This window comes from Oncorhynchus keta, chromosome 28, assembly GCF_023373465.1.
Source record: "Oncorhynchus keta strain PuntledgeMale-10-30-2019 chromosome 28, Oket_V2, whole genome shotgun sequence".
In the NCBI taxonomy this organism is placed as follows: Eukaryota; Metazoa; Chordata; class Actinopteri; order Salmoniformes; family Salmonidae; genus Oncorhynchus; species Oncorhynchus keta.
The window spans coordinates 29,423,538-29,442,188 of record NC_068448.1 but is presented as its reverse complement, the minus strand read 5'-3'; the positions used below and the strand labels follow the sequence as shown (position 1 = coordinate 29,442,188).

Genomic DNA, 18,651 nt, shown 5'->3' with positions numbered 1-18,651 from the left:
AGAAACAGGACACCGATTGCCAGTCGCGTAAATAAATGTCAAAAATCCCAGCTCCCAGCTCTGCCGGCACCCAAATCTAGGGATGAAACTGAGACCCTGAGAGAGAGATGTCTTTAGCAGCAGTTCTCGGGTACAGTATGTAGCCACAGAACTCAGAATCCCCCTACTGAGGCCTGTTTGACACGATGGCTACGTCCACGAAAGCCTATTCACTGTAGCTTCGTTTGACGCAATTTATCAGAGGATAACAGATATTAATGTCGAAAGTGCCTGTCGTCCTACCAAGGCTCTAGTAATGAAGTAGGATCCTCTAATGTACTCACTACGTAGACTTTCAAAACGAGATATTTTACTAAGCCATGTCTGGCAACCCATCACACAGCCAAACAAACTGCATGCAGCTGGGTCCTGCAAGGCCCCTACATATGCACTAAATCGACAACTTTAGGTCTATGGTGATGATGGTCCTGGATGTGTTGTGTGGTTTGTTCATCTGACTGTGAATAATCTGTGAGGACACTGGCCACTTCCCCTTTGAGACAGGTAAACAGAGCTTGACCTTGTGTCAAGAGTTTTCATCCTCATTGTATCGACTACCTAGTATGCCTTGAGACTTCACTTGCTTACATTGAAGCATACATTGATCAAATGGTTGATCATCGTCCATGACATTCAGAGAATTACGAGGATATGTCAATATTCGGCAACTCAATGGGTGCTTTCATTTAACTAATGGGTGCATTCATTTTTAAGGCCTTTAGTTTCCATATGCCTAGGGCAAACAGTTTCCCCAGTGGAATATCAGCGAAGCTTGATGGAATACAAAAGATGGACAGGGTGAGGGCTTTGCGTCATTCACTGACCTTGACCTATCTTTTGACCCACTCAATCACACCATTCTGTTTTGATCAATAAGGGACAGGTGATGTGCTAGGCCTAAAAGGTGACATTTCTATATTTGAAATATTTGTTATTTTCTTTTTCTTCTTTTTTTACATAAGGACTCCTGAGCACCAGAGGACATGATATGTTTGAATAACTAACCAGACAACATCAAACCAAAACACTCCATCCCCGTTTAAAACAATTATTGATCAAAAAACAGCATCTGTCTGTACATAAAGGCCTCTTTCAATTGATTTTTTTTCTTACCCTGGCTGAAAAAAATATATAATAGAGTTGATATGAATTAAGGAGTGTTTTGCTTCAATTCATCTAAGCAGACTCAGACAATAGATGTTGTTGCTAGGGAAACATGATAACACAGATTCTATCTGTTGCTTAACAATCAATTACTTGAATGCCTTTATACTGGTGTTTACAGTGAAACACAAAAGAGACTGTTAAAAAAGCCAGGTGGCTTTAGTGTAGGACAGCGCCATATACAGACAGCCTCTTTTGTCAGGTTCGGAAATTCAACAACCCTGCAATCCAACAAGCATTGCAAATATGCACAGGGTTTTTGTTGAAAAGACCGTTTTTATTCCACCAATGAAGGCCCAAACAAAGCTGTGACTTTTATCCCTGCTAATCCAAACCTACTGCCTGGTGTTTGCTACAACTCCTGCTTTTTTTGTTGTTGCTGTGGCTGTATTGAGCATGTTGTTGAATTCTGCTCAGTACACTACGTTTGGGATCTCAAACTTATTTCATGTGGTTGCGGTGTAGCTATTATTGTGCTGCAAAGAACTTGTGACCGATCAGGTGTCACTTAAAACTGGCACAGTTGGTCGTCATGTTTTTTTTATTTTTTTTACAAACGTCCACTGCCTCTAATAGTTAGGCATACTTAGGCTCAAGGTTGATCTGTGTCATTTCCGTGACACTTCCATTTAAGCTCAATGACATTACTGACATTAAGCTTCATAAGGCGGTCATAAGAACAGCATCACGATTATGCTTATGACCTATGACGTTAACACTTATGAAGCATGACATTATAAACATCGGATTTAGTTGTGCTTCTAACCATTGTATGCATCTTTACAAGAGTGTAAGTGCTGAAGGCGTGAGAAGTATATGGTCGAACCGTAATGACCTACAGTTTTTGTCCTTATGACAGATTTGTGTCGTCTTTATGTCTGTAGGCTTTTAGTTAAGTGTTTAATTGGTGACACTTTATTTGAAGGGTACCGACATGAGGACTTCATAACACATTCATAACCCATTAATAAGAAGTGCATAATAATGTAATACCTGCTTATGTCAATGTCAATGTCATGTATGTGTGATGTCACAGTAGTGCCTGCTGCAATGATACATTTGTATTTTAGACATGCGTATTGCTTATGTGTTATGTATGGGTTATGAATGTGTGGATGGATACTCTTCATGTAAAGTGTTCCCTTTCTGTTTCTGTCAGACATGCCCTAGAGAGAACCCAGACGTGAGGGTATTCAGTATGACACAAATTGACTGAAACATGCAATAGAACAACTTATTGTTGGACCAACAGTGTTTGTGACATCATGCCGTAGGGTTACAGGACAACACTCAAGAAAGGTTCCAAATATTTCTGACTCCTGCAAAGAGTCTTTTTAAAAGCAGGCAAATCCATGTACATGTCCTCCTCAACCAAAAAAGGCTAATCTAAAGTGGGTAAAGAGATTAAATGACGTGACCCAGCAATAGCAAAGTAAATCAAGGGCTATTCCTGTCTCTAAAGCCACTTCATCCTGAGGATGAAAATTCACAGAAGTTTCTTCAGGTGAGGAGGATCTATAATTGACATATATTGTGGTGCAGTAAAGCAGGGTTTTGTCATAGGACTTAAGTGCTATATAGTTCCTCTTTTATGACAATTTGCCACTTTCAATAATCGGTAACACTTTATTTGCAGGGTACCTTTATTAGGGCTTCTTTAGACAAGTATGTGTTATTAATGTGTTATGAAGTCCTTATGCAGGTACCCATCAAATAAAGTGTTACCAAATATTCTCCTTATTCTAGCTCATCACAACTGGTTCTCAAATACAACGTAACAACTTAAACGTCACACTACATTTCAATAACAGGAGGTAAGCGTTTTCACTTGTTCATATCGTTTACAAAATGACGATCTATTAATGCATTTTGTTTGTGACACGCCAATATTGAGGAAATGACATTCCAGCTCCATAGACATCAGCATCTGTACCAAAAGCATCCTTTCTACAGTAATTGAAAAATAGAAGACACGACTAGACAAATCACGCATGGCTGATATTATTACGTCTGCAGCCTTGTTAGATAGGCTTATACAGGTACATTCTTTTCATCAAGATGAAAGGATTAAAAGGGACACTTTCACACCGTTAAGCTAACCATTTCCAAAGACAGTGAAGAGAGTGAAGGTTCAAAGTGGCAAACGTGTGCTTCAAAGATGAAACACTCCCCACTTAAGACATTGTCAAAGTTTCCCAACGCCTGCCAGGCCTGTGCAGCTAGCCCTTTTGATTGAAAATAATATGATGCTCCATCTTTCAAAGATGTACGTTTCCCAAAGCATTGTTGATTGCCCTGTGTCCATTACTTGGAGGGATTATGATAATATTCCACATTGTGCTCGGCGTGATGCACAGGAAATTCAATACTCAAAAGGTTAATGCAATCAATTAGGATGACAAAGGAGTAAAGTAAAACCCTCCTGCTCGCTGAAAAAAAGAGACAGGGGAAAAAAGGGTGGAGAAAAGGTATTGAAAGCTTGAATGGATCCGCTGAGAGAAAAGAGGCACTCAAAAAGAGAGAAAAATAGCATTTACTCTGTGTACCCTTCAAAGCCAACTCTGTGCAACAAACACACACATCACCATCATCATGCACACGCACAAACACACACGCACAAACACACACACCACCATCATGCACAACCACACACACACACACACACACACACACACACACACACACACACACACACACACACACACACACACACACACACACACACACACACACACACACACACACACACACACACACACACACACAAATTGTGAATTACATCATTTAGCATTTGACAAATGTACCTTTAACAATAAAGGAACAACACATGTCTTTGAAGCTAATCGGACACACTAAGCTCGGGAAAATGGATCCAATGCTAGAAGCATGGCTCTCAATTAATAATGAAAATGTATAATGCTGTGGATGTTCTATGGACGTTCCAAGTCAGGTTTTTGCTCAATACTTCCTTTTTGTGTGTGTATTGTTGCGTGGATTGAATATTAAACAACAGTTGGGGTCTACAACTGTGCACGTGAATTATATCTTTTGTTATTTAAATAGATGTTACAATCCTACACAACACAAAGGAGTCTCATCATTGCAGATAAATGGATAAACTTGGATGGCGACGTTGAGCTCTTGCAACCGTTGTAATAATCCATATTACCTTTTCCATACTGTGGCTCAGTCTGTCAGAGTGCTGATGTATTAATCACATTCTCTGTGGCTAATGGTAGTATTATTAGAGGCTGGGTTGGCAATACTTCACTAACATTTGCCATACCAATTTTTTTGCAGATGCAAGACGAAAAGCCTAAAACCTTGGTAATCAAGTACGGAACATGACAACAACATCACGATAATAGCCACACACACACACACACACACACACACACACACACACACACACACACACACACACACACACACACACACACACACACACACACACACATATATATAGAAAAATAAACATACTCAGCAGTTTGTGGCTTGGGGGAGAAAAGACCGCAGAATACTTTTTCCTCTCGTTTCTAACAACATCACGACAATGTGCCATGTCTTCATACAATTACACAACTCAACGGCCCAGACAGAACTAACATTTCACAATCTTGATCATACCTGCACAAGCAAAAGACCTCAAAGTACAGTACTAAGACCAATATCCTCCCTTAAAAGGTTTTCCACTACTAATTGACCTGTTGCAACAACGTTTAGAATTCAGTCAGTGTCTACTTGAGTAACTGGCAAAGGAGAAGACCATTTCCTACATTTGCACAACCTTTCCAACTTAAGTCTGTTGGTGTTCCAAATGTTACAAGGAAAGAGTGAATTTGGAGGAAAAGCATTGCAGGAAAAGCATTGTGTCTGGTTGGTGTTGTTCTATCATAGACACGGCACTAAAATCATTCATAAAGACCTGGGACCCGGTTGTTTAGATGTCAATTCTACACAATGCTTTCAGCTCTTTTCCACAAACAACAACTACAGCATTCAGACTTGGTGTGTGCAAGTGAGGAGGTGGACATCGAAAGACAAAAAGCCAGGGCTACGCGGTAACCAGGGCTACGCGGTAACCAGGGCTTTACATTTGGACCATAAGATATTTCACTTTTTCAGAGGCACAACTGCTGTAATTTGACCTACATCACATTTTTCTGTTTGGGCATTTCTCGGGGCCGCCAGCCACGTCACAGAAACAATGGGCCAAAATGGGCTTTGAAGTCGAGGCTGAATGAAAGCGGAGGGGCCGACACATGAAATGCCCTCACAGCTGGGCGGCCCCCAGTCAAAAGAAAAACAAATACTTTGAACGAGAGGGGGACACGCCGCTCCTGTCTGAGGCTTCCTAAGGCCCTGAGCCGCCACCGGGAGGTGGGCTTTCATGACGTGCCCGTAATGATGGATGGATTCGGAGGAAAGTCTATTCACATGGAGATGTTACATCATAAATATTTACACAAGGCTGCCGTTTCCATGTAGCCTTTGCTTGTTTTGACACACTGGAAAAATTCAAAAGGCCAAAAAATGGAAGAGCGAGTGAAAATAGGAAAATGAGGGGGCGGCGGCTTCTTTTTGTTGTTGTTATCGTTGAGATATTACATCGACTTTTTCTCTGTCTCTAAGAGACAAATGGTATGCTTCTCCTGCAGGACGATGGAGTTTATTTAGCTACTCCAGTTCATGACTAGGCAAACAAATAAGCCACAGATGTTTTTGTAGAATCATGAGTCTAATACACAATAACCTTCAATGAGCAGTATCTAAAGACAAAAAAAAGTCCACCATTTCAGAGGGATGTTGTTATTAACCACACAACTTATCCCAACACTATTACAATGTTCTAAATCACAATACTTTACCCCTTATGCTTTTGTTAAGAAATGTAACATAAAGGAATAAACCTTAAAGGAGAGCTGTGCCTGCGCAATGCAAAAGAAAGCCACATTTTCGGCACTTCAAGCCTTTCGCTAACAAACTCGCACACTCCTTTTTGAGAGCCTGAGCGTTCAAGAACGGCAAAGACGAGAGAAAAGGGAGCCGGCAGTTTTGTTGTTGGTAAGCAGCCCTACAAAATTCTTCACAGCGAGCACAATTAAAAGCCTCTGACTCCCCAAAGGAAGCCCCAGAACCAATGAAAACAAATTTGCCAGTTTAATTTTCCTCCCACTGTTTAAGAGAGAGGGGGAATCCAGTCTGGGAGTCTTCTCCTCCACCCCAGTTCTCTGGGAGCTTTGTGGAAGGGGGGAAAGGCATGCAGGCCCGATGTTGGAGCCAGTTGGGCTTTCTGATTAGCTGAATTAAATATATCAAAACCCAATTAAGCTAACTATACTCCAGCTATTCAGGTTGAAGGCGAGGGGAGAGTCGGGTCAGGATGCGAGGGCTGCTGTAGTTGGCACACACTTGCTTCGCTGGGCCTCCCAAAGCACCCTGCGTATTGGAGAGAAGGAAATCATCCTCCCCTTCATATTACAGTCTCCCAGGCTAATCAACCTTTCCAAATCGGCAGAGAAATTAAGAAAAAAGCCTCCTGAAAGACAGCAGCTGTAGAGCGGTCTGTCTCACTGCGGTGCTAAAACATCCACTATGCGCGCAGTTTTGAGCAACAATCTTGAAGGAAAACTTACAGAAGGTTCAACCATGAACACATTCCCAGGCGTTTCTTTAGATAATGGCAAACACTTCATTTGCACAGAAGTAGCTAGTTAGTTATGCTAACTTTTGCTAGTTATCTAAGCAAACGAGAATGTTTAGAATGCCATGGCTGAATGCCTCTAGTTTAAACTCATAATTTCCCACAATGATTTTAATCAGAAGAGGACATCCATTCCATTTAGCTACTGTTTTTGTTGCAGTTATCAGGTCAAAATATTTATGCAAATGATCCCAATTCTAGTTGCAGCTTGTGACTAATTCATGTTGAAGAAAATGGATAAGTAGCCTAGGCTCGATATAATAGCTCTATTATATTTGAAATGATCTCAGACCTGGCTGATCTGTTGTTATTGTCTCGGAATATAGTTTATTTTGTGTTTTCTTCCCCTATAATCAAAATATATATACACACACACACACATATATAAACCTACAACCCAATGTGATGTGTTTTTTACTTGAAACATCTTAAATTTGGGTTAAAAGCCCTACTACTAACATTCCCGTAATTGGAAAGACACCATGGCTTGTCCTAGTCTCAACCTGTGTTACTAACATTCACTTTACACCGAGTATATCCTGTAAGTTGAAAGATACAGGTTCTCGTAGGCTATGCTTCAAGGCTCTATAAGACTTCATGAATGTGTACGCAGTGGTTATGAAGGTGTTATATAGTCCTAGAAGTTACAATTATAATGCCTCTAGTTGGTGCATCCATTAATATGGATTAATTAAAGTAACATCAATCTGGAGATGTATTTGGGCCCTGATTGATGCCGAGAGTGTCTCTTCCCTCCACTCTTTGACTGACGCCACCAAGACAAAGAAGTGTGGTGCAGCCCCGTCTTAATTCACAGGCATGCCACCCCCCGGTGACATTAAGGGTCCTCACTTTGACATGAGACAGCCCACGGTGTCACTTCTGAATGTACAGATCCCTCTTGACTAGGAAGCCAGGGGCAAGGGCTGTTGTGTGCATCCTCATGACAGACTCCTACATCAGCATTGTGCTCTACCAGCTAACATCATTAGCACAGAAGGTTTTGTTTCAGAAAAAAAAGCAACCCAGTTTCTACAAGTCACAAGTCATTAACGTCCTCTGAACAATCAACTTGTACAAGCTCGTTTTTTTTTTGGTTAGATAGTATTGTGAGTTTCTGACAATGGCGTACAAGTTAGGGACAACTATTTAATACTGTGGCTCTTATTTCTTGGTTAAAAGGTTGTAAATTGACTCAAAGGTTTATAACAACATAATGACTACTAATGGTGGCAAAAGTCATCTGTATTTACCCTTCTGCATCTAATGGTTGGAGTAATTACTAGTAATTAGTGAATGACATTCAATGGAACCATTAGAAAATTATGTCTGGGATATTATGGGGTAACACTTGACATAAAGGCTACATAAAACATTCATAACCTGCACATATCACATTCATAAGCAGTATATTCAACAACCGCAAAAACTAACGACAACATCAACTTGCAGTTGCTGTGATAAGTTGTACGAAATGCTAATGTACTGCTATGAATGCTGTAGGTATGGGATATGAATGTCTTATGAAGTCCTTAAGTAGGTAACCTGCATGTAATATTTTAGCATGCTTAGTTACAATTTACCCCTAAAACGCCCAAAACCAGGCAAACGAAAACTATTGTCATTATGACAACCAACCTTGCAAGTGACAAGTGACAAGTGACATACTGCATACTTTGAATGTTTGTTATGTAAATGTTGTTTCATGAACATTCATAATGTAGCTCACATAACAATCTCTTAGTAATGACCTTCTATCCTAAAGAGTCTTTGCATCTTATGTCAACTTATAGCAATGACCATTAATGAACCTAAACAATGGTTTGTGTCAGAGCGATGCCATAACATAACATGTGTCATACCATAAGTCCGTTTTCATAAGAGGACACAACCGCGTATGGCATCTGTTATGTCATTACTATGCAGATGTTATGTATCCTCTTATGACAGGGCTTCAAGTATGTCTCGTTCTCTCGACTTGATAAAGCACTATCACTAAGAGATGATCACTAATGTATCTTTTACTGTATGTAGCCTTATGTATTTTTTTTTTTAAATCAAACATTTATGGGTGGAGTGTCCTTATACCACTATGTTTCCAGCTCTAGCACTACCTGGAAAGGGTCATATAAGGGTACACTCACAGGTAATAGCTCTGTCTGCACCATATTACATGGTACCAAGAGCAGAAGAACACTGACTGCATATATGATCATAGCCCCAGCCATTTCATGCTGTGAATGCCTCCTTGAAAAACCGATACATCAGGGCATATGTACAGTGTACGACATCACTGTGAGTTAATCAGCTGGAAAATAAAACGGTGGGATTCTAATAAGTAATTTGTCAATTTTTACAACCCCAGACACATTGATCCATGGTGATTAATGAAGATGCTTGATATTGTTGTAGATATGAACAGGGGAGAATGTGGTGGCAGTAATCAGTCATGCGGTATATTTGTCCTACCTCGTTTTCTCTTCCAGCATGGGACCAAGTCACTCCATATAGACTTACTTCATCTAAGAAAGAGGGGAGAGAGGTGTGTGTGTGATGGGGTAACATTAAAGCCCAACAATCATCTATTACAGTATCTACATATACAGTATCAGTCAAAAGTTTGGTCACACCTACTTATTCAAGGGTTTCTCTTTATTTTTACTATTTTCTACATTGTAGAACAATAGCGAAAACATCAAAACTATGAAATGACACATATGGAATCATGTAGTAAACAAAAATGTGTTAAACAAATCTAAATATATTTTATATTTGAGATCCTTCAAAGTAGCCAGCCTTTACCTTGATGACAGCTTTGCACACTCTTGGCATTCTCTCAACCAGCATCACCTGGAATACTTTTCCAACAGTCTTGAAGGAGTTCCCACATATGCTGAGCACTTGTTGGCTGCTTTTCCTTCACTCCACAGTCTAACTCATCCCAAACCATCTCAATTGGGTTGAGGTCGGGTGATTGTGGAGGCCAGGTCATCTAATGCAACACTCCATCACTCTCCATCTTGGTCAAATAGCCCTTACACAGCCTGGAGGTGTGTTGGGTCATTGTCCTGTTGAAAAACAGTCCCACTAAGTGCAAACCAGATGGGAGGATGTATTGCTGCAGAATGCTGAGGTAACCATGCTGGTTAAGTGTGCCTTGAATTCTAAATAAATCACCGACAGTGTCACCAGCAAAGCACCCCCACACCATCACACCTCCTCCTCCATGCTTCACGGTGGGAACCACACATGCGGAGATCATCCGTTCACCTACTCTGCGTCTCACAAAGACACGGCGGTTGGAACCAAAAATCTCAAATTTGGACAGATTTCCACCAGTCTAAAGTCCTCATGAGAGTGAGTTTCATTGTAGCGCTTTTGCGACTGCACTTGAAGAAAGTTCTTGATATTTTCCGGATTGTCTGACCTTCATGTCTTAAAGTAATGATGGACTGTCGTTTCTCTTTGCTTATTTGAGCTGTTCTTGCCATAATATGGACTTGGTCTTTTACCAAATAGGGCTATCTTCTGTATACCACCCCTACCATGTCACAACATAACTGATTGGCTCAAACACATTAAGAAGGAAAGAAATTCCACAAATTAACAAGGAACACCTGCTAATTGAAATGCATTCCAGGTGACTACCTAATGAAGCTGGTTGAGAGAATGCCAAAATTGTGCAAAGCTGTCATCAAGGCAAAGGGTGGCTACTTTGAAGAATCTCAAATATAAAATAAATGTTGATTTGTTTAACACTTTTTTGGTTACTACATGATTCCATATATGTTATTTCATAGTTTTGATGTCTTCACTATTATTCTACAATATAACAATAGCAACAACAAAGAAAAACCCTTGGATGAGTAGGAGTTTCCAAACTTTTGACTGGTACTGTACATATAAAGAAATATATATATTAGAAGGTCCATTCTCTGCACATCTCTGATGGGCAAATTAAAAATAAATGTTAAGACTAATTGAAGGGTACCTACATAAGGACTTCATAGCTCAGTCATAACCTATGCATACAGCATTCTTAAGCAGTACATAAGCATGGTAAAATGACTGTGGACAACTGAATATTTTAATCATCGCTTTTCTTATGAACGAAGTATGTATGGATTATGAATGTGTTATGAAGTCCTTATGTCGGTACCCTTAATTTAAAGTGTTACCAAGGAAGGTGTACTTCAGCTGAATGGCCCTTTACACTGAGTCAGAATGTAGAGATAAAAAGAGGGAGGGGGATGGGGGAATGGTTTAACAGTTGACAGAGTCCCATCTTCAATTCAACAGTGGGGAGCAGGTGCGATATCCGGTTAACCAGTTTTGTGAATATTTCAGCACAGCTTGCCAATGATAATTTACTTAGAATCAGTAATCCCACAATCAGATTGAAGGGTGTGAATTTATTTGCCAATAACATTGAAGGTCTAGTTAGCCAAGGCCTGCTCAACACATTCATGGAGTATGTGAAATTAGGTCAAACGTGATCTCTTTCCCTTATGGCAACAGTCATATGATACAGGTGCAAAACATTTCAAATGACATGGTGCAACATTGTAGATGTGAGACATGGTAAGGTCATAACGTTATACAGAAGAGACACTTTAAGCAGGGGTTTGAAGGGTGCGAATTTCTAGAAAATCCAGAGGTTTCTGGAAAATCCTGCTATAAATGTAAAACAAGGATTATGACCCAGCCATATAACGCCTATAACAAAAATATTTACAAATATGAATATGTGTAATTAAGCGTACAGTTGGCTATACCTCATGAATGACATTCAAAGCCCACTGAACTGTATAGTTCCCAGCCATTGGCAAAGACAGAAACTTACTTAGGCAGAACCAGTTGAGTCACTGCAACTTCTCAACAAAGTTTCCTAACCTTGAGAGCACAAGTGAGGCCAAAACGCAATAATAATTCTAACCTGATCTTCCTACTTATTTTCTATCTCCCCTCAGCAACCTAACTTCTACTCGGCAACAGTGCAGTTATTAATTCATAAGGCACTAATTAGTTCTTTGTTTAATTTTGTGTTAAACAGACTGACCAGAATGATAACGACTCGCACTGTAGCGCTTCAGTCCCATGCCGCTCCTGTTTGCTACAACAAGGGAGCATCGTGCGACTAGCATGATGAACCCAATTCCCTTCTAAGTTGCACTTCATTAAGTCAAAATGTGACAAGGAGCTTAGAGGAGGAACTGGCAGATCTGATCATACATAACAATGCAGGCCCAGTAAGTTTGGAAAGGGAGGGGTGGGCAAGGGGGGGCTGTGGATTCCAGCATGCATGTTGCTAATTTTCTATTTTCAACCCTTGGGGGACGTCTTTCATTTTCCTTTAATTGTTTTTGTTCAGGGCTGCAGTGTCCTCTTTTTAAATTGCAGCTCCTATCAACTCCCCTGATCAAACCCCTGTGCAACATCTCAGACAGACGAGTAAACAACAGGGTTGCCCTTTTCCACGGCGGGGTCACGGACAGAATGCGCCCGGTAAATAGGTGACACCTTTATACCACACATAGCCCTACAGTATAAGATACAGGCTAACAGAGTGAAAACTAGCGTGAGATGTCAGAATGGCAGTAACAATGAAACAGAACTTGAAACATAAGTTTTTGGCGTTGTAAGTAGAAAAACCTGCTGAACCACACCAAACGCAAGGTACAGAAGACGTCTAAAACACAGGCATGTGACAAGGTTGTCCCAACACCACATATTAGTCATACACTATACACTACATGACAAAAATTATGTGGACACCTACTTGTTGAACCCTCATTTCAAAATCATGGGCAATAATATGGAGTTGGTCCCCCCGTTGCTGCTATAACAGCCTCCACTCTTCTGGGAAGGCTTTCCAGTAGGCATTGGAAGATTTCTGCGGGGACTTGCTTCCGTTCAGCCACAAGAGCATTTGTGAGGTCGGGCACTAATGTTGGGCGATTAGACCTGGCTCGCAGTCGGCATTCCAATTCATCCCAAAGGTATTCGATGGGGTTGAGGTCAGGGCACTGTGCAGGCCAGTCAAGTTTTTCCACATCGATCTCGACAAACCATTTCTGTATGGATCTCGCTTTGTGCACGGGGGCATTGTCATGTTGAAACAGGAAAGGGCCTTCCCCAAACTGATGCCACAAAGTTGGAAGCACAGAATCGTCTAGAATGTCATTTTATGCTTTAGCGTTAAGATTTCCCTTCACTGGAACTAAGGGACCTAGCCCGAACCATGACAAACAGCCCCAGGCCATTATTATTCCTCCACCTAACTTTACAGTTGGCACTATGCATTGGGGCTGGTAGCGTTCTCCTGGCATCCGCCAAACCCAGATTCGTCCGTCAGATTGCCAGATGGTGAAACGTGATTGATCACTCCGGAGAATGCATTTACACTGCTCCAGTGTCCAATGGCGGTGAGCTTTACACCACTCCAGCCGACGCTTGGCATTGCCCATGGTGATCTTAGGCTTGTGTGCGGCTGCTCGGCCATGGAAACCTATTTTATGAAGCTCCAGACTAACAGTTATTGTGCTGACGTTGCTTCCAGAGGCAGTTTGAAACTTGGTAGTGAGTGTTGCAACCGGGGGCAGCTGAGATGTTGTTGCTCCTAGAAGTTTCCACTTCACAATAGCAGCACTTACAGTTGACCGGTGCAGCTCAAGCAGGGCAGAAATGTGACATCCTATGACGGTGCTGCGTTGAAAGTCACTGAGCTCTTCAGTAAGCCCATTCTATTGACAATGTTTGTCTATGGAGACTGCATGGCTGTGTGCTCGATTTTATACATCCGTCAGCAACAGGTGTGGCTGAAATAACCAAATCCACTAATTTGAAGGGTTGTCCACATACGTTTGTATATATACTGTATCTACTGTCGCTGAGTTAACAAAAATGATATATTTTTATGACTTGAAGGTATTCCTCATACAACACTGTGCTCCACAGACAGTATTGTAACCAGTAGGCACTACACTAAATTACACTATCAATAGCACGTTAATTACATTTGACAAACATTGTCCTTGGCCTCAAGAAAAACAACAGTACATTCTTCTATGAAAGCAACAAAAGTGAAGCCCCACCAAGATGTTGTTTCTCCCTCTCCAACAATCTCCCTACTGGCTGAAGATGTGAAAAGCAGACGAGTAATTACACTGTATAATAGGCGAGATTGGCATTTTCAAAAGCATTTTCATGTGGATGGAAATTACATTGCACAGACTATTCTGTATTCACTGGTGCAGATAAATAAACAAGGCATGGAAGAGGGGGGGGACCATAAAGAAGGCGCAGTACAATGGCAAGCAGGTCAGTAATTAGAAACTCTGTTTGCACAGTAATAATTTTAATATATTCATCAGGAAACAGGGCATGCCTAGCATGATAAAATCCCATCAAGGAGCATATCCTGGCTCTCTCTAAACCTTTCCGACAGACTGACAGCATACTGTGGAGAATCTCAGAGACAAAAAAATAGGTTTTCAAATGATAGCTAGGCCTTTCTTTTGAAAGGATACTCAGCATCATAACAGCTGACAGTATAAAATAACATGCAGATGCAACCTTTCGCTTATTGAATTGGTTGAGCAAAGGAGAATATATTGATTAGTGAGTAAAAGCACTTTAACAGCATTTTACTATCTTACTACATTTATCTAAATGTGTACAGATCTGGTCTTTCACCATGACATGGGAATGAATGCTATTTCGATTACAAAGCGTATAACCTTGTTTGTTATTGTGGGTGGTGGTGATGTTATGGAAATTATAGCAAATTGTTTAAAGGAGTCCTGACACGCAAAAACCTTGACCTCATGAAGCCATTTCCCAAACACAGAAGAATACATAATTGTAAGAGGAACCGAAGGAGGAGCGAGCGGTAATCATGGTCAACAACATTCTTGCTATAAGATTACTTTGTACAAAAATAGCTCCAATGAATCCGAGAGTGAAGTATAGCAGTGCACACACACCCAGGGTGCATGTTATGTTAATGTCATGAACACACCTAAATGCAAACCAAATCTCCATGAAATATTTTAAATATTTTTTCTTTTAAAACATTTAAGTCTGTGAACAAGTCAAGCTTATACATTGTACCTGAGTTCACAAATCGAACATAAAAATCAGGAACACTCAGTCATTCCACTGAGCTGAACCACTTAAGATAACAATCCTCTTTGTTGTAATGATTGCCAAACTATTGTCTTTGTTTCCTGGTTCCATTTCTCACGCATAAACTTAGAAACGTACAGTTTACATGACCCCAGCCCAAACACAAGCAATCGCTAATTACACAAACCAGAAGCTGCATACTACAAGAATAACCTTCTCAACAAATGACCCTCTCCTCAGTTTCTCCTGCTCTGTCTAATGCTACGTGGTCCTTCCCAAGTGCCTTTTTGAATGGCCACGGCACAATGAGAAATTTAACATTTACTTATTGACACTGCTCATGCATATTTGACAACACCTAGTAGGCCCCCTTTTTTGGGCTGTCACTTCTCCCTCCTATTCTCCTAGGAGAGGAGCGAGCGGGGGCTCAGGGGCAGCCACATCTACAGTTCAGCCATACCCAGCCGTCCGCTCCTCGACTAATTTTTGCTGTCCCTCCCTTTGAAACCATGCAGGACTGTGGAATGGTGAGCAATGTGCAACAAGTGCCGGTGCCATGGAAACCCCAGTTTCCCCCCCAAAAATATTCATTTTTATCCCTTTTGAGGACCTGTCACTGGCCAAAGCAAGCATCACACGACCCTGGGCCTGGCCGTGACAAAGCCTATTTTCTGCCTCCAAATTGATTGATTAAAAAAAAACTTTTTAGGAAAACCATGTTAAAGGACAAAAAAAGTGACACGCAGAAGAAAGGCCCAATCAGACGGTTTCCCTGGTAGGTAATATTGCACGGAAAAGGGAGAACAATATTATAATCACCACAAAAGAAGGGTCAGGCCAAGCATGAAACTTGACAACAATAGTGATTAAGATGATGATTAAAAAAAAGCCAGTGATGTGGTTGGTAGGTTGAATTGAACAACATTTATAACCGCACAGTATTTTCTTTTTGGAATGATCATGCTTTTAGTCCATATGGCCTTTGTGATACTCATCCAACACACTTGTTGTACAACGTTATAGAACATGAATCCACACTGAATGATCCATTTGCTATTATAAACCGGGTAGTTTGGCTCCTGGATGATGATTGGCTGAAAGACGTTTTTATATCAGATAATATACCACTGGTATGATGCAAAACTACTTGTTTACTGTTCTAATTACGTTGGTAACTAGGCTATAATAGCAATAAAGCCCCTCAAGGGTTTGTGGTATATGGTCAATATACCACGGCTATGGGCTGTATCCAGGCATTCCGCATTGCGTTGTGCCTAAGAACAGCTCTTAGCCATGGTATATTGACCATATACCACAAACCCTTGAGGTGCATTATAGCTATTATAAACTGGTTACCAACGTAATTAGAACAGTAAACAAGTAGTTTTGCGTCATACCAGTGGTATATTGTCTGATATAAAAACGTCCCCAGAAATGTAGATCTTGCTAGCAAGGTAAACCGAACAACATGGACTCTGGTAACACTTTACTTAGAGTGGTGATATGTAGCGTTCAAAAAGTCTTTATATGCATGACATAAAGAGTCAGAATTCCCTACATATGTTGATATACTCCGCACCAATGCATTGACATGAAACATAACACACACTCCATAACTTTTAGAAGCGCACTACTTTGTCTCTGCTGAAAACCTATATGTCCATGTCTCTGTTATAACATATTTTTCTTATGAAGTGTGCTTTATAACAGTTATTATGGAGTGGGTGTTATAATGTTTTATGTCAATGCTGCATAAACATAGGTAGGGCATAGCATATAAACATATGCAGGGCATTATGACTATGTATGTCATGCATATAAAGGTTTTATGAATGCTACATATCACAACCAAGTCAAGTATAACACTGACTTCTTGTTGGTGTATGATTCTCACCCAGCCACAACAAATGATGGTATGTAATATCTACTTATTCACAGTCTAGTATCCCCCCTCTGTGATTATTAATGCTTTTTGCATAAGCTTTCCTCCACACTTGAGCGCAAAATTATCCATGTTCTGTTGTTACTCATGTGTAATATGGGATCAATATGCTATGCACTGAACATTTCACTCCTCTCGTTGACCTAAGTGACAGACCATTTAAACTGAGAGCGAGACTGGCTCAGCTGGTCTGGCAAGCGCCAAAGGAGAGGCCACATTATTAATTCATCTCAAAAACACAGGTCAATAGAAAAACTTCATTGCTTCCATGTTTTGCCAGATTCATTGCATTTTTCTAAAGAATGGATCTTTGTATTCTGTGTGTCATATAATACAGTGCCTTCAGAAAGTATTCACACCCCTTGACCCCCCCCACTTATCTACACACAATACCCCATAATGACTAAGTGAAAACGTGTTTTTTGACATTTTAGCTAATTGATAGAAAATGTTATACAGAAATATCTCATTTACATAAGTATTCACACCCCTGAGTCAATTCTTTGTATACACACCTTTGGCGGTGATTACAGCTTTGAGTCGTCTTGGGTGTCTGTAAAATCAATTGAATCCATTTTGAATTCAGGCTGTAACAAACCAAATGTGGAATAATTCAAGGGGTATGAATACTTTCTGAAGGCACTGTAGTTGGAAAACAGATGCAAAAAAGGATAATATTAAATATTTTGGTGTATGGTTCTGATTTTGTGTGAGGTACAGTATCATTGGTGAACACAGAGGATATAGCGCTGGTAAGAGGCAAGTTGGATCCTGTTTTCCCTTTCTTCCTACCTTGAGAGGAGGTATTTAGAGAGAACAGAGGGTGAAGCAGGAAGCTTTGTTAGAGTCGTCTGCACATGAAAAATTAGTATTCTAGATCCTGATGGTTCTAAACACAAAAAGGCCCCGCCAAATCCCCACGGCGGAGGTGTCAGACGGAAAATGACGAAAATCTGCTCCTTGACAGGGAGTCATTTATATTTTAGCTTCGTTCCATTATCTTAACGAATCCATCATAAGCCAATGCAATATTAACAGCAGAAAATCAACTCATTAGATCCAGGGGGATTTAATCAAGATTGCAATCATGTATGCGGTTCCTGGATAGTTGGCTCTTTTTTTTTTCTTTTTGGTCCTTTCCACGTAATTGCCGCATCTCAGATCTTAATAAATTATTCTCGATCCGAGATTGATGCCTTTTTTTCCCTCCCTCTCACGCCAAGCACTCGCCGTCTCCGACTATAATATTTACCATAAACATTATTATGTCATGGGCACACAGTTTAAAATGGCCTTTAGCTAACTCGTAGAAGTAATTGGCTTCTCCATTTCTCTCTCGTTTCCTTGTTAATTGCCCAGTGATATTGCTAACAGTTCCCTCAGAAAGAGAAAAAAGGCTTATTTTGGACAAGCTGGGATGTCTTACTGAAGTTTCTCTACCTCTATTGGTGGAATCTTAAGAGACTTCACTGTGTTTGATATTCGCTAACAAGTCAGGCAAACAGATAAGCCTTTCTTACGCATTTGATGAATGTGAAACGCTAACCTTAGCGAGTTATTAGCGAGTTATTAACAGAGGTTGCTCAAATATCAGGTAAGGAAACTATTTTAGTTCAGGGTTTCACAGAAAATCACTTGCCAGAGGACGAGCTTCACAGAAATTGCCTCCACTTAA

The 18,651-nt window shown here is 40.5% G+C and overlaps 1 protein-coding gene across 7 annotated transcripts in view; it reads right to left on the bottom strand.

Annotated features, from left to right (window-relative positions):
* The window catches only part of casz1 (castor zinc finger 1), a 256,887-nt gene that overhangs the window by 106,893 nt on the left and 131,343 nt on the right, over positions 1–18,651 (bottom strand). For 2 of the 7 annotated variants that reach the window (XM_052482717.1, XM_052482719.1), the window contains one exon: positions 9,377–9,429. The exons of the other annotated variants lie outside the window; for them this stretch is intronic. The gene's annotated coding sequence lies outside the window, so the exon portion shown is untranslated. The remainder of the gene's footprint in view (positions 1–9,376; positions 9,430–18,651) is intronic. 7 annotated transcript variants of the gene reach the window in all.